At 36.6% G+C, this 13,117-nt stretch overlaps 1 pseudogene; it reads left to right on the plus strand.

Moving 5' to 3' along the window:
* Positions 1–5,047, plus strand: LOC128528961 (glycine N-acyltransferase-like; annotated as a pseudogene).
* Positions 5,048–13,117: the final 8,070 nt, after the last annotated feature.

Raw genomic sequence — 13,117 nt, forward strand, 5'->3', positions numbered from 1 at the left:
AATAATAATAAATCTAGGTATTTATTTGGTCACACTGATTGAAACATTCAACCACACGTTCTTGAGATATGGCATGAAGAAACATGTGCAATATAATCACACAACTAAATCAAGAGGTGCAGAAAAATTCTGTGGATTGAGTGAATATATATACATTTTATATGTACTTTACTTAAACATAATCTGGATTTATTTTGATTGTGACTGAACCTCATCAGCAGGGTCTTTGCAGAACCATGAAGTTGCTGAACAAGGAGGAACTAAAGAAAGCAGAAGAAGTGCTTAGGCATTACTTCCCTTATTCGCAGCAGGTCTGTAAAAAGCACAAAATTAACGTTACATTTTTTAAAACTCTTTGAGGTTTACATACAATACAGCTGAAACCCAACATCTTTGATCTTTCAAAGCTTCTCATAACACCATAGGCTTCGGCATTAAAGGCAACACAAATCAATAAATGTTAAAAACATCTCTTTCATAACACACAAAACAGGGTTTAATGCATGTGCAATAGAAAAAAAAATCATACCCCTGCATCAGTACACGATCGGTTCCAATAAATGTTAGTTTTTTCTTTCTAGTTCTAGCACTTGCAAAATAAAAATATATTAAACCTAATAAAGGACAGAAACTATATACTTTAAGTTTTGGACAAACATTATGCATAAAACCAGGGATTAAATTAATGCATAAAACCAGGCATTTTGGAGCAAATTACATATTTGCTACTGCATTACAGGGTGTTTAATGCTGAGCCTAAAAATAAAAATCACACACAGTAATGTTGCCCTGCCCTGCCATTTGGTTTGACCGTGAGACACATTTGCCATTGCATTGTTTTGACAACCAATTTATTTCCAGCCAGAGTTAAATTTTATTGATGATGGGAGAGTAAAACCACTCTGTAACGTCGTCTCCAGCGCATCCGAAGACTTTGATTATTTGCCTGTTTAAATCCAAATGGTGACTTTTTTGAAGCAGGCAAAAAACTGTATAGTGTCAATTCATTTTTGCTAACTTTATCTGTATGCCATTAAAAATACCAACCCAAAAACTCTGATCAACAAGAAGCAAAATAACACAAATATGTTATTTGTCTTGAAGCTAAAAGGTTTAAACCTGTTTAAAAAAATTTAGCAGATTTTCCCCAAAAATTTATTCTTGGCTGTTTCCACCTACTGTACCTCTTGACTATCTATAGTCACCCAGTGATGGGTCCTTCATGAACGATTCATTCTTTTTGAACGAGTCTCACATGACTCAGAAGAACGAGTTGTCTCTGAGAGTGATTCGTTCATTTTCTACTGGGCGCGTATGTGCAAAGCATCACAAAACCTCAGTAGGTTATGTACAGGAAACAGAAATGAGGAGTTACCTTTGGGTCTTTGGTTCGAATTGTTCGTTCTTTTGTCACGTGACGTAGACGCTATGCAGTGCAATAAATTCAAAAGAACAAATGACTCAGATTGGAAGATATGATGGTGAGCTACTCATTCTGTTCATCAACATGTCCTTAGCTGCATTCTAATATTTTCATTACTGGAACTATAGTCAAAATTTGCGCACTGTATGTAGACGTGTTGGCGGTCTGTTTATTGTAAATGTAACATTTTATTTCTGAACAAAAGAACGGAATAAACAAAATAACTCAAAAAAAGATTTGTTTAGACCTCTGAAGGTGTGTTTGTGGTATCTGGCACCAAGAAGTTGTGGGGTGGGGCCTTTTAAAATATTTCCATATGTTTATGCATACTGTACACACCTGACTGTCCACATCATGTAAAAGAAAAAGTTATTCATCAGACCAGGACACCTTCCATTGCTTTGTGGTCCAGTTCTGATGCTTGCATGCCCCGAATAGCTGCTGTTGTCGGTGGACAAGCAGTCAGCATGGACACCATGACCGGTCTGTAGCTACGCTGCCCCAGATGCAATTAACAGCAATACACTGTGTGTTCTGACACCTTCCTATTAAAACCAGCATTAACCTTTTCAGAAATTTGATTTACACTAGTGCTTCATTTGGATTGGACTAAACAGGCCAGTCTTTGCTCACCACATGCGTTGATCAGCCTTGGTCGCCCATGTCCCTGTCACTGGTTTTCCTTCCTTGGATCACTTTTGGTATGTCCTGACCACTATAGACCAGGAACATCCCACAAGTGCTGCAGTTTTGGACTTGCTCTGACCCAGTCATCTAGCCATCACAATCTGGTCCTTGTCTAAATCACTGCTTTTAACACATTACCTTCAGGAGAAAAGGCTGACTTGCTGCCTTATATATCCCACACACTTCCAGGTGCCGCTGTAATGAGATCATCAGTGTTATTCACTTCACTTGTCAGTGGTCATAATGTTATGGCGGATCTGTGTTTTTCAGTCCCCAAAGGTGGGGCTTTCACTTCAAATACTGCGTTATGTGTGTCCCAATGAAGGACACAGATTTCTCATTTATAGGGTTGCACTCCTCTGGGGAGGGGAACACTTTATAAGAACACTGTAAAGTCTGACACACCTGAATTTGATCATTAACAGGATTGGCCAAATACTATTTGTGCATATGTTTTGTCCATACATCACTCACTCACTCATCGTCGTCTATACTCACTCCATCGTCTATTTAGGGTCGTGGGGGGCCTCGAGCCCATCCCAGGAGGCGTAGGGCATGAGGTGGGGTACAACCGGGACAGGGTGCCAATCCATCACAGGGTACACACAGAAGAGAGAAAAGAGAGTGAAGAGAGAGAATGGCCCACAAGACCTTTTTTTTCTGTTTGGACTCTTGGGCATGAATGGCTGTGGCATCATCGGATAAGTTAGAATGTCAGTATACTAGGGCAAATGCCTTGGGGGAATGTGTTTGGGAAAAAATATTTTTTTTTTGGTTAATTTTGTATCTCCACTGTGTGCACCGGGCAGCACTTCCATTCTATGCTGAATGGGCTACCAGCATGGGCATGATAGTATCAAAGAACATATTTGAATGTGGTGTAAAGCACAGCTACTGAAACATAGTCAGAAAATTAAGTTATTTTTTTTCGCTATAGGTATATGGATATATTTATAGATTTAATAGAATAGAAGCTGACCCCATAGATGTGCTGGTGGATCAATGGCCAGATTTCAGCGTGATACTCATCAGACCACAACGGCAACAGGTATTACAGAAGATGACTTATGTATTTAAAAACTTATGTACAATATCTAACTTATCTTGGCTTAATGTATAATATGCTGTAATAAAATAACAAATAACTAATAACTAATCTTTAGTTGTTTGTTTTGCTGACGTTTTTTGTCGCATACTCAGAAATCAGACCTTTTCAAACTCATAAGCCTTTTCACCAAGGATAAAACATCTCTCTTCAACATGCTGAACAGGAAAGACGTTCTTGATTGGAAGCAGTTTCTCCGTCTAAGTATACATTTTTTAGACTTCTCCTTATAATATTGAAAATGAAATAAAAATAAAAGAGATATTGAAGATTTTTTTTCTCCTTTTTTTCTGGGGTCTACTCCCATTCTCCTGACATTCATTAAGTAACTTCAGCTCTGACTATCATAAAATGTGTGCAGTTGTTGACCAGCGCCATGAGGAGGTGCTAAGGGCTGTAGCAGTGAGCAGAGGGGTGCCAATGAGTAAACTTTATGCCTGCCGTGTAATGAAATTTCAAGATCCTTCTAACCTTACAACTGAAAGGTATCTGATTCACCTTTAAAATGCTTTCTTTAATAATAAAAAAAAGATATCCATTTTACTTTAACTAATTCTTTCCATGTATTGTTATATTCTAAAGATATACCAGATATAGTGAACAGATTTTAACAATAACTCTACTAGTATTTAAAAGAAGTAGAACCCCTAAACAATAGAACCATTACCAAATATCAGGGCAAATGCACCTCTTGATGTATCATAGATCATACTTTCCACAACTCTCTACAGGTTACCCGTACAAGTGTCCTCACTCAATGAGTCTCACGTTACTCTCGTCAGTAGCATGTGGAAGTTTGGCATTGCTGAATTCAGTGAGCACTTCATCAGGGGCATGATCAAGAACTATCCTACATGTTGTGTGCTGGACTCAGAGGGTCAGCCAGTTTCATGGATGTTAACCTATAGCTCCTGTGAAATAGGAATGCTGTACACATTGCCAGAGCACAGAGGAAAAGGCTACGCCAAAACTGTGGTCTCTGTATTGGCAAAGAAACGGCATTCAGAGGGTTACCCAGTGTTCTGCCTAATTGAGGAGAACAACCAGTTGTCTTATAAGCTCTTTACAAGTTTAGGTTTCACTGATGAACCGTCTCACATGGAAGCTTGTTTTATATGTAATCAAGCATGTTTTGAGTCTTCGGGATAACTCATTATAGTGTTTATTATGATCTCATGAATGCGTGCAATTCCATTTTATGTAAATGTGTTTGCATTTTAGTCAGCATCATATAAATGGCCAGGAATACACAAATTGACCCCACGCACCTTTCTAAAATGATGAGGTCATACATTAAAAATATTTGAATTTCAGTTGTTTGAATTTGCAGGAGACCATGCTGGTCAGAATAGTTTACTATCTAAGTATATTTATACTCGGTATAACTATGTTAAATTTAGAACAGTTCAGATAACATGAAAGTAGTATCATTAAAAAAAAAATTACATTGTGTTTAATTTGGTGGAGAAATACAACAATCAACCACAAGGCCCCTATTCGACTGAGCCAAATTTTTTAAGCCGAATTTGTTAAGACCACTGGAGAGCTTGGTAGAAAAGGCTAACGGCTGCTAAAAGCCTCTTTTGGGCTTCTGACTTGCTCGTCAGCGACCTTACTGTTGGGAGGGAAGTCGGAGCATGTTCAAAAATTTCATCTGCCTCATCCTAACTTTAATGCCTTGTTTATGTCTTGGTATTGATTCATAAGCGCCATTATCGGATCATTATTGATTTTTAGGCATTTATGGAGTTATGAGTTTGGGTTTTTATCGCCTTCTTATTGGTAAAATCCATGTATTAAATGTAGATGAAAATAATGACAAAATTATCTGATGCACAATAAAAAGATTTTAATCTAAAATCTGTGGTTTGATAATTTATTATAATTTATATATATTTATTCCTAAAATACATGTGTCATAGCTGCCAACCTTTTAGAAAAGCTTGGACGGAGATTCTGAAAATAAGTGCATAATTTTGCACGCACATGCAAGCAACGCTCCCACTGTGCATACACCATACACCTTACACCCTGCATAGCCCAGGTTCTGTATATCCTAGGAGGACAGTAAAAATTACAATCATCGTTTGATGAACGATGAAGAAGGAAAGCAAAAAGCACAGGTAGTAATAATAATAATAATAATAATAATAATAATGATGATGAATGGAGAAAGCACAGTAAAAAAAGAATCATTATTGATACAAAAGAAAGAAAATAAATGAAAAATAATGCCCGATTATGCTGCATGTATGATTGTGAATCTCTCTCTTTGTCTCTCTCTCTCGTAGATTTTCCTCTTAATAGTTTCTTAACAGTAAAATCCGAATGCTTAGCAATGTAACGTCTATCTCTTTTAGCTCCCAGCTAGTCTGATAAAATGATGCTTTCACAGAATTGCTGAATGAATTCACTGTGGTTATTCATAATGAAAAAATAATCCAACAACGACAGCAATTGTGTAGCAAGGTATGGTAGTGTAGTGGTAAGCGCTGTCGCCTTCAACCTTCGGGGTCTGGGTTTGATTCCCGGCTCGGCTCGATTCCCGTCTCTGTGTGCATGGAGTTTGTACTGTATGTTCTCCCCGTATATATATATCCCTTATATAATAAGTCTTTGAGTGTTACTATGGCTATAAATTTACATAGGTTAGTGTACATTTAAAAAAAAAAAAAAAGAAATCAGGACGTATGTCATATGTCTATTATACAAATAGGGACTTGCAGCAATTTAGGTGACACCATTGTCAATGCTGTTTTCATCATTTTCACGAAATTCAATGCATGGAATGTGTTATATACTGTATATACTGATACAGAAAAAACACTACAAAAGTGAAATTAATAACATTAATTATCCTATTACAGGATACGAGCAAAGGTGGAAGGTGACTAAGGACAGTACATTTACTTCATTTCTTTACAGTTTTCACAGATATGAAATTTCCTTGAGTAGTTTCTGTAGTGGATACTTTTTACTTTTACTCCACTACATCATACAACTAATTTATGTCCGTTCTACTTCACTAGATTTGTGCATGGCATTGTGTTACATAACCACAGTGATGTGTAGCATTTGGAGTTGTAAGATGCTACCTGCTGATTATTATACAGTACCTAATTGTGTGATGTGCTTTTCTTCCATTCTTCCATTCTTCTTCATACTAAGTCATGCAACAGGTGTTTAAAATCATAAGTGGAGGTACAGTAGTTTCAGCAACAAAAGCACAGCACACTTACAGTCTGGGAAGTGTAATCATCTCATTTTATGAGCACTTGAGCAAAATGATAATAAATGAAACTCAGTAAATTAAAGAAACTCTACACTTTGGCTCTTGGCCAAACTGTTACCATGATTTTTTTTTTGTAAGAACTTTAGTAATTCTGATAATTTGCTTTGTTGCATAAAAATTAAATGTTTTTGTCAAATTTACTGAACCACTGAATGTTTTCTCAGTGACTGACTCATAAAGAAGTCTAAACTTCGCTGTCAATATTAAGGTAATCAGAAACCCTCTGTTAGACATATTTATAAATAAATTGACAGGGATTTCATTTATCTTAGTTCATTTTAATAAATTTTTGTTACTGCATTACAAAACGATACAATAAAACCCATGAAATAACCTTAATATGCATCTAATTGTCTAAATTCATTATATAATACTTAATAACTAATGTGTTGTGCAATAAACAAGTAATTAATATCACTATGTAGAAAGGAATGACATACTGTACATTAACCCTCCCGGCAAAAACACTGATTAAAAAGAAGTGGAAGACTTAAATGTCATAGCACAAATAATAATAATTTAAAGTATAAAATAAACTTTATGGCCAAATGTTTGTGGGTATTGATATTTACTCCCACATGTGGCCTGTCCCCAAATAGCTAAAAGCACACGCATGATTTAGGTGTCATTTTATGATGTAGCATTGCAATTACCTTTTTCTAAAAGTCCCAAACCTATTTCAACATGACAATCCCTTTGTGCAAATACATAAAAATATTTACCACCCCTTTTTGCATGGCCCCTTTTATTAGTATGAATTGTGGCACAATATATACTTTGGTTACTTTGGTAACCACAATGCAACCAGGGGTTAAAATGTTATTTTTCTCATTTTTCCTTAATTTGTCTTGACCATTTCCATCTCTAGCCAGGTCTTCCCTATTGCACAACAACTACAAACCAGAAAGGGCAAAGGCTGTCATGTGCCTCCTCAAGAACACAACTTTTTGACCTACTTCTCATGTAGTGTCCAAACTTAAAATTGCTCAGTGGTTCAAATTTCTCTTTTCCGATGAAAGAAAGTTTTGCATTTAATTCGGAAATTAAGGTCCCAAAGTCTGGAGGAAGAGTGAAGAGGCTGTTCTAAATTAATCAATCCAAACTGGTTGACGTCCAGTGTAAAGTTCCACAGTTTGTGATAATTCCACAGTAGATGACTGCATGGCATTATGAAATGCCATGTCATCTGCTGGTGTTGGTCCTCTGTGTTTCACTCAGTCCACAGCCAATGCAGCCATTTGCCGGGGGAATTCATAACACTTCATTGTTCTGTCAAAGATTTATGGAGATGTCGATTTTCTTTCCCAGCAAGACTTAGCACCCGCACACAGAGCCAAAACTACCACTGGTTTGCTAAACATGATACTACCATGCTTGATTGGAGAGGCAACTTTTCTGACCCGATTCCCCATAAGTTATTGTCAAGAGGAAAATGAGAAATACCCAACTGATGGCTGCTATCAAAGCAACCTGGTCTTCAAATAGAGTAACTAATCTTTGCTTTTTTTTTTTTCTTTTCTTTTTTTTTCACATACTTAGAAATCAGACCTTTTGAAACTCATAAGGACTTACACCAAACAGCTTTCTGGAAGATGCTAAACTGGACAGGTGTTCTTGACTGGAAGCAGTTTCTTCGTCTAAGTATAAAGATTTTAGACTTCTACTTAGGACATTATAAAAGTTTCATAATAATAAAAATGTGACAAAACCAAAGAGATGTTGAAGGTGTTTTTTTCCCCTTTCTGGGGTCTATTCACATTCCCCTGACATTTTTTACAGTTTCAAGGCTGTAAGTTATTGTAACAGTGTGCAGTTTTTAACCATGTGGAGTGCTGTAGCAGTGAGTAGACGGGTGCCAATGGGTAAACTTTATGCCTGACATGTGATGAAATTGCAAGATTCTTCAAACCTGATAACTAAAAGGTAACTGATTAATCCTTAAGTGCTTTGTTTGATAAAAAATTAGCCATTTCACTTTTAAAATTTTTTTTCATGCATTGTCGGTTCCTAAATACATTAGGTCTATCCGTAAAGTATCCAGCTATTGTAAATATAACAAAAACGGTTTGCCCAACATTAATGTAACCTGTAGCCAAGGAGAGTAGATTACACGTGCACATGCATGAACAGTGACAGACAGTGGGGCGCTAGACTCCATTGAGTGAGTATGTGTACTGGGTAGCGGTCACAATTAAAATGACTGCGTGAGTAGAGCAACAAATGTGCATCAAATTTTGCATTAAGCTTGACCATTCCTGGCCTGTCCATGCATCATGTCTCATGCAGTGTTTTTTTTTTTTTTGGCAAAACATCAAATCACCCAGATGGCTCAACCCCTCTACAGCCCAGATTTGATGCCCTAAGACTTCTGGCTTTTCCCAAAACTATAAAATCACATTTAAAAGGAAAGAGATTTCAGACCATCAATGAGGGTAATATCAACAAAGGAATTTAAAGGATGTTTTGAACAGTGGAAGAGAAGTGTGTAAGGTCCCAATGTGTCTAAGCATTAATGACCTGTGTACAATGTTTCTTGTATCTTCTTCAATAATTTCTTTATATTTTTCACATTACATGGCTGGATACTTTCTCTTATCTCTTATAACACATTTTTGGGATAAAAACAAAACATACTGTAAATTTACTTTTACTGTTATATTCTTATGAGTTTAAAAGAATTGGAATCGAGTAAAAAGTATAAATGGTACCAAATATCATGGCAAACCCACTTCTTGATCTACCACAGGTTACCTATTCTTATGTAATGGGTCTCATATTATTTTGTTTTTATCACTGTAAAATATTTATTATAATTTTTTTCTCTTTTTTTAGGATACAGTAAGCCTCTGACTTACGAACAAGTTCTGTTCTGGGAGCGCGTTCATAAGTCGGATTTGTTTGTAAGCCTGACAAAGTAAGTCTAATACGTCTTTAACACAAATATACAGTACAATGTAAAACATTGTTTGGTTTTGAGTTTTGGTTCTGCATTATACTCTCGCAAGACTGCCATTTAAAATTCCATGGGTATTCCCGGTGATGTAGTGTGGCCAGCTGACCTCGTTTAAAGGGAGCCCAACAACACTACAACACTACAGTACATGTGTAGTGTAGGACAACACTACTCACACAACACTACACTACAACCCTACAATTTAGTGAGAATTTCATCAGGGACACGATCAAGAATTATCCTTCATGTTGCCAGTTTCATGGATGTTAACTAGTGCTTCCTGTGAAATGGCAATGCTGTACACATTGCCAGAGCTCAGAGGAAAAGGATAATATATATATATATATATATATATATATATATATATATATATATATATATATAGTAGTATTTAGACCCTCTTGAATTTTTCACTCTTTGTTATATTGCAGCCATTTGCTAAAACCATTTAAGTTATTTTTTTCCCCTTATTAATGTGCACACATTGTTGACATTTTTGCAGATGTACTCATATATACTCAGCAAAAAAAGAAAAGTCCCTTTTTCAAGACTGTGTATTTCAACAATAATGTTGTAAAAATCCAAATAACTTTATAGATCTTCATTGTAAAGGGTTTAAACAATGTTTTCCATGCATGTTCAATTAACCATAATCAATTAAAATGCACCTGTGGAATGGTCGTTAAGACCTTAACAGCTTACAGAAAGTAGGCATTTAAGGTCACAGTTCTAAAAACGCAGGACACTAAAGAGACTTGTCTACTGACTGTGAAAAACACCCAAAGAAAGATGCCCAGGGTCCCTGCTCATCTGCGTGAACGTGCATTAGGCATGCTGCAGGGAGGCATGAGGACTGCTGATGTGGCTAGGGCAATAAATCGCCATGTCCGCACTGTGAGACGCCTAAGACGGCGCTACAGAGAGACAGGAAGGACAGCTGATCATCCTTGCAGTGAAAGACCACGTGTAACAACACCTGCACAGGATCGGTACATCCGAATATCACACCTGCGTGACAGGTACAGGATGGCCACAACAACTGCCCGAGTCACACCAGGAACACACAATCCCTCCATCAGTGCTCAGACTGTCCGCAATAGGCAGTCCATGAGGAGGAGACGCACTGCAGTACTTCAAGCAGCTGGTGGCCACACCAGATACTGACTGGTACTTTTGATTTTGAGCCTCCCTTCATTCAGGGACACATTGTGAAACATTTTTAGTTTATGTCTTATGGTGTTGACTCTTTTAGTGTTCATACAAATATTTACACATTAAGTTTACTGAAAGTAAAAACGGTTGAAAGTCAGAGGACGTTCCTTTTTTTGCTGAGTATATTTAACTCGGGTGCTGTCCATTTCTTCTGATCATCCTTGAGATGGTTCTACACCTTCGTTTGAGACCAGCTGTGTTTGATTATACTGATTGGACTTGATTAGAAAAGCCACATCTTTGTATACATGGTATCTCTCCTTTTACTCAAGTACAGAATTTGTGTACTTTGTACCACCACTGGTCAAGAGATGGTAATTATTACCAAGGAAACTGTCAGTTCTTAAAGTTCATGTGTTAAACCTACTGTAAATGGTGAACAAGCAACATGGTCATGCATGCCTCAACTGACCGAAATCTCTTTCCATATTCTAAAAATGTAATCTTTATCCCTGAACGGCACACAAAATGACCATTGATTTTGTAAAAACGCTGAGTCCATCAGCATTGCCTCACAGTCAGCTCTGACCAATTGGTTCTAGAATCTAGATCTAGGTTTCTAGATTGATGGTTTACTTGCTATGTAATATATCTGACTCCTTGACATGTGACCTTATAACAAGAGATTTCTGACTGATGTAAACTTTGTATGCTACTTAACTCCATTTTCTGGTGATTGTCTACCTGTGGCTAAAGTTCAGGTTGCAAAGAACTGCGTAAAGGATTTTTCATTTTTGGAAGGAGCATATCTCATTTTTAAAAAGGGGTGCAGAATGGACTGAATTCACTATCGACAGAAACTTGTACTGTATTGATTTTCCATACGCATCATAGTGGCATTTTAAAAGGTATGACATAAAGCTTTACAAAGGATTCTAAAGATTACAAGACAAAAATATGTTTTTCTTCCTTCGATGGCGAAAATTCGCATTTTCAAGACTTTCAACTCATATTGAAGAAGTTTCAATAGTGTACATTCAAACCCTATTCATCATCTGCTGAAGTGTTCACCTGTGTGAATGTTTGACGCATTGAGCAGAGCTGTGCCAGTGAGCAAAGATCATGTCTGCAACATTTTGAGACAGCAGAGTCAATCTACCACTAAAACGTAACTGACTTACCATTAGGATCACTAGGATAACTTTTAATAGTCAGCCATTTATGTTATATTTTAACCTGCAAATGCTTTCATTGAATAGACAAGCTATTTCATTGAGTGAGGTTCATAGCATTTTTTTTTTAACTTAATGACAATTCTTATTGTGTTTGGTTAAATAAGTTTTAGCTTGAACATTCCAAACATAACCCTTATATTGCCAACTAATGTAAGTACTCATTGTTGACAGGAAAAGAGTTTTTAGAAATAGTTAAAAGGTTAAAGCTAAAAATAAGCTGATCAACTTTAATGTAATCAGTTATATTATTATTTGATGTCAGCCTGTTTTTCTTTACTTATTCATTCAAAAAGATAACATTTTGTAAAATTGTTGTAGTTCTTTCATCGTAAGCCAAATACACTCCCTGATTGGTAATCTGAGAGTAAATCACAGATAAAAAGATTCTTGCCAGCCAGTTTTGCGTGATTAAATTCACTTGTAATATACATATATTTTTATAGCAATTGCATAGGGGGGCAATCTGTGGCAGGGGGCATTTTAGCGCATAACTGGGCTCTCAGTTCGGGTATTTTACACACCCTCACCTCAGACTGCTACAGATGTTTTTGCTTTAATGACCTGTGCTTTATCTCTTAATGGCGCTTCCCAAAATTGCTTGTTATTAGCACAACGGTTTTGGAACCTATAAGACAAACGTCCTGCAGGAAGAATAAACATACATTTATCTGTGCATTCATCTTTGAGGGTTCAGTTTTCATAGTATACGTTCCTTTTAGTAAGCCATGCTGTGTAGCACTTTTGTTTCAGTTTTTAGAAGAAGTTGACGTTTCTGTGTCGTCCACATACTCTATACACAATAAACTATCGCGTTGACTGGATCTGTTGAGTGATGCGTATAGCCACGCCCATCTTGAGGGCAAAAGTGCTAGATTTGAAGAAAAAAAAGTGCTAGATGCTGTGACTTAATGTGGCACATAACTGCTCATAACTTCACTTCATTTTGATTTAATGTATGACTCAGGTTAAACTTTAGGCAAATACCAAAGTACTACCAAAGTTTCATTAAATTCTGTCCAACCAGTTTTTAGTCAAAATTTGACAAAATCTGGACATACATGCAGACAGACAGACAACCAGAAAATGTTCTGAGACTGGTTTCAAGTCCTCAAATAAATGAAATGTAAAGACATCATTGAAAGGGCAAGTTCTGACCACTGTACAGACAAAACCTTTCTTTAACCTTTTTAGATACTGTATCTAAATATATACCTTAATGTAAACGTTACTTAGCAGGCAAACTTCTTTGTACACATTTTTTGTAAAGCTG

This window comes from Clarias gariepinus, chromosome 8, assembly GCF_024256425.1.
Source record: "Clarias gariepinus isolate MV-2021 ecotype Netherlands chromosome 8, CGAR_prim_01v2, whole genome shotgun sequence".
NCBI classification, from domain to species: Eukaryota; Metazoa; Chordata; class Actinopteri; order Siluriformes; family Clariidae; genus Clarias; species Clarias gariepinus.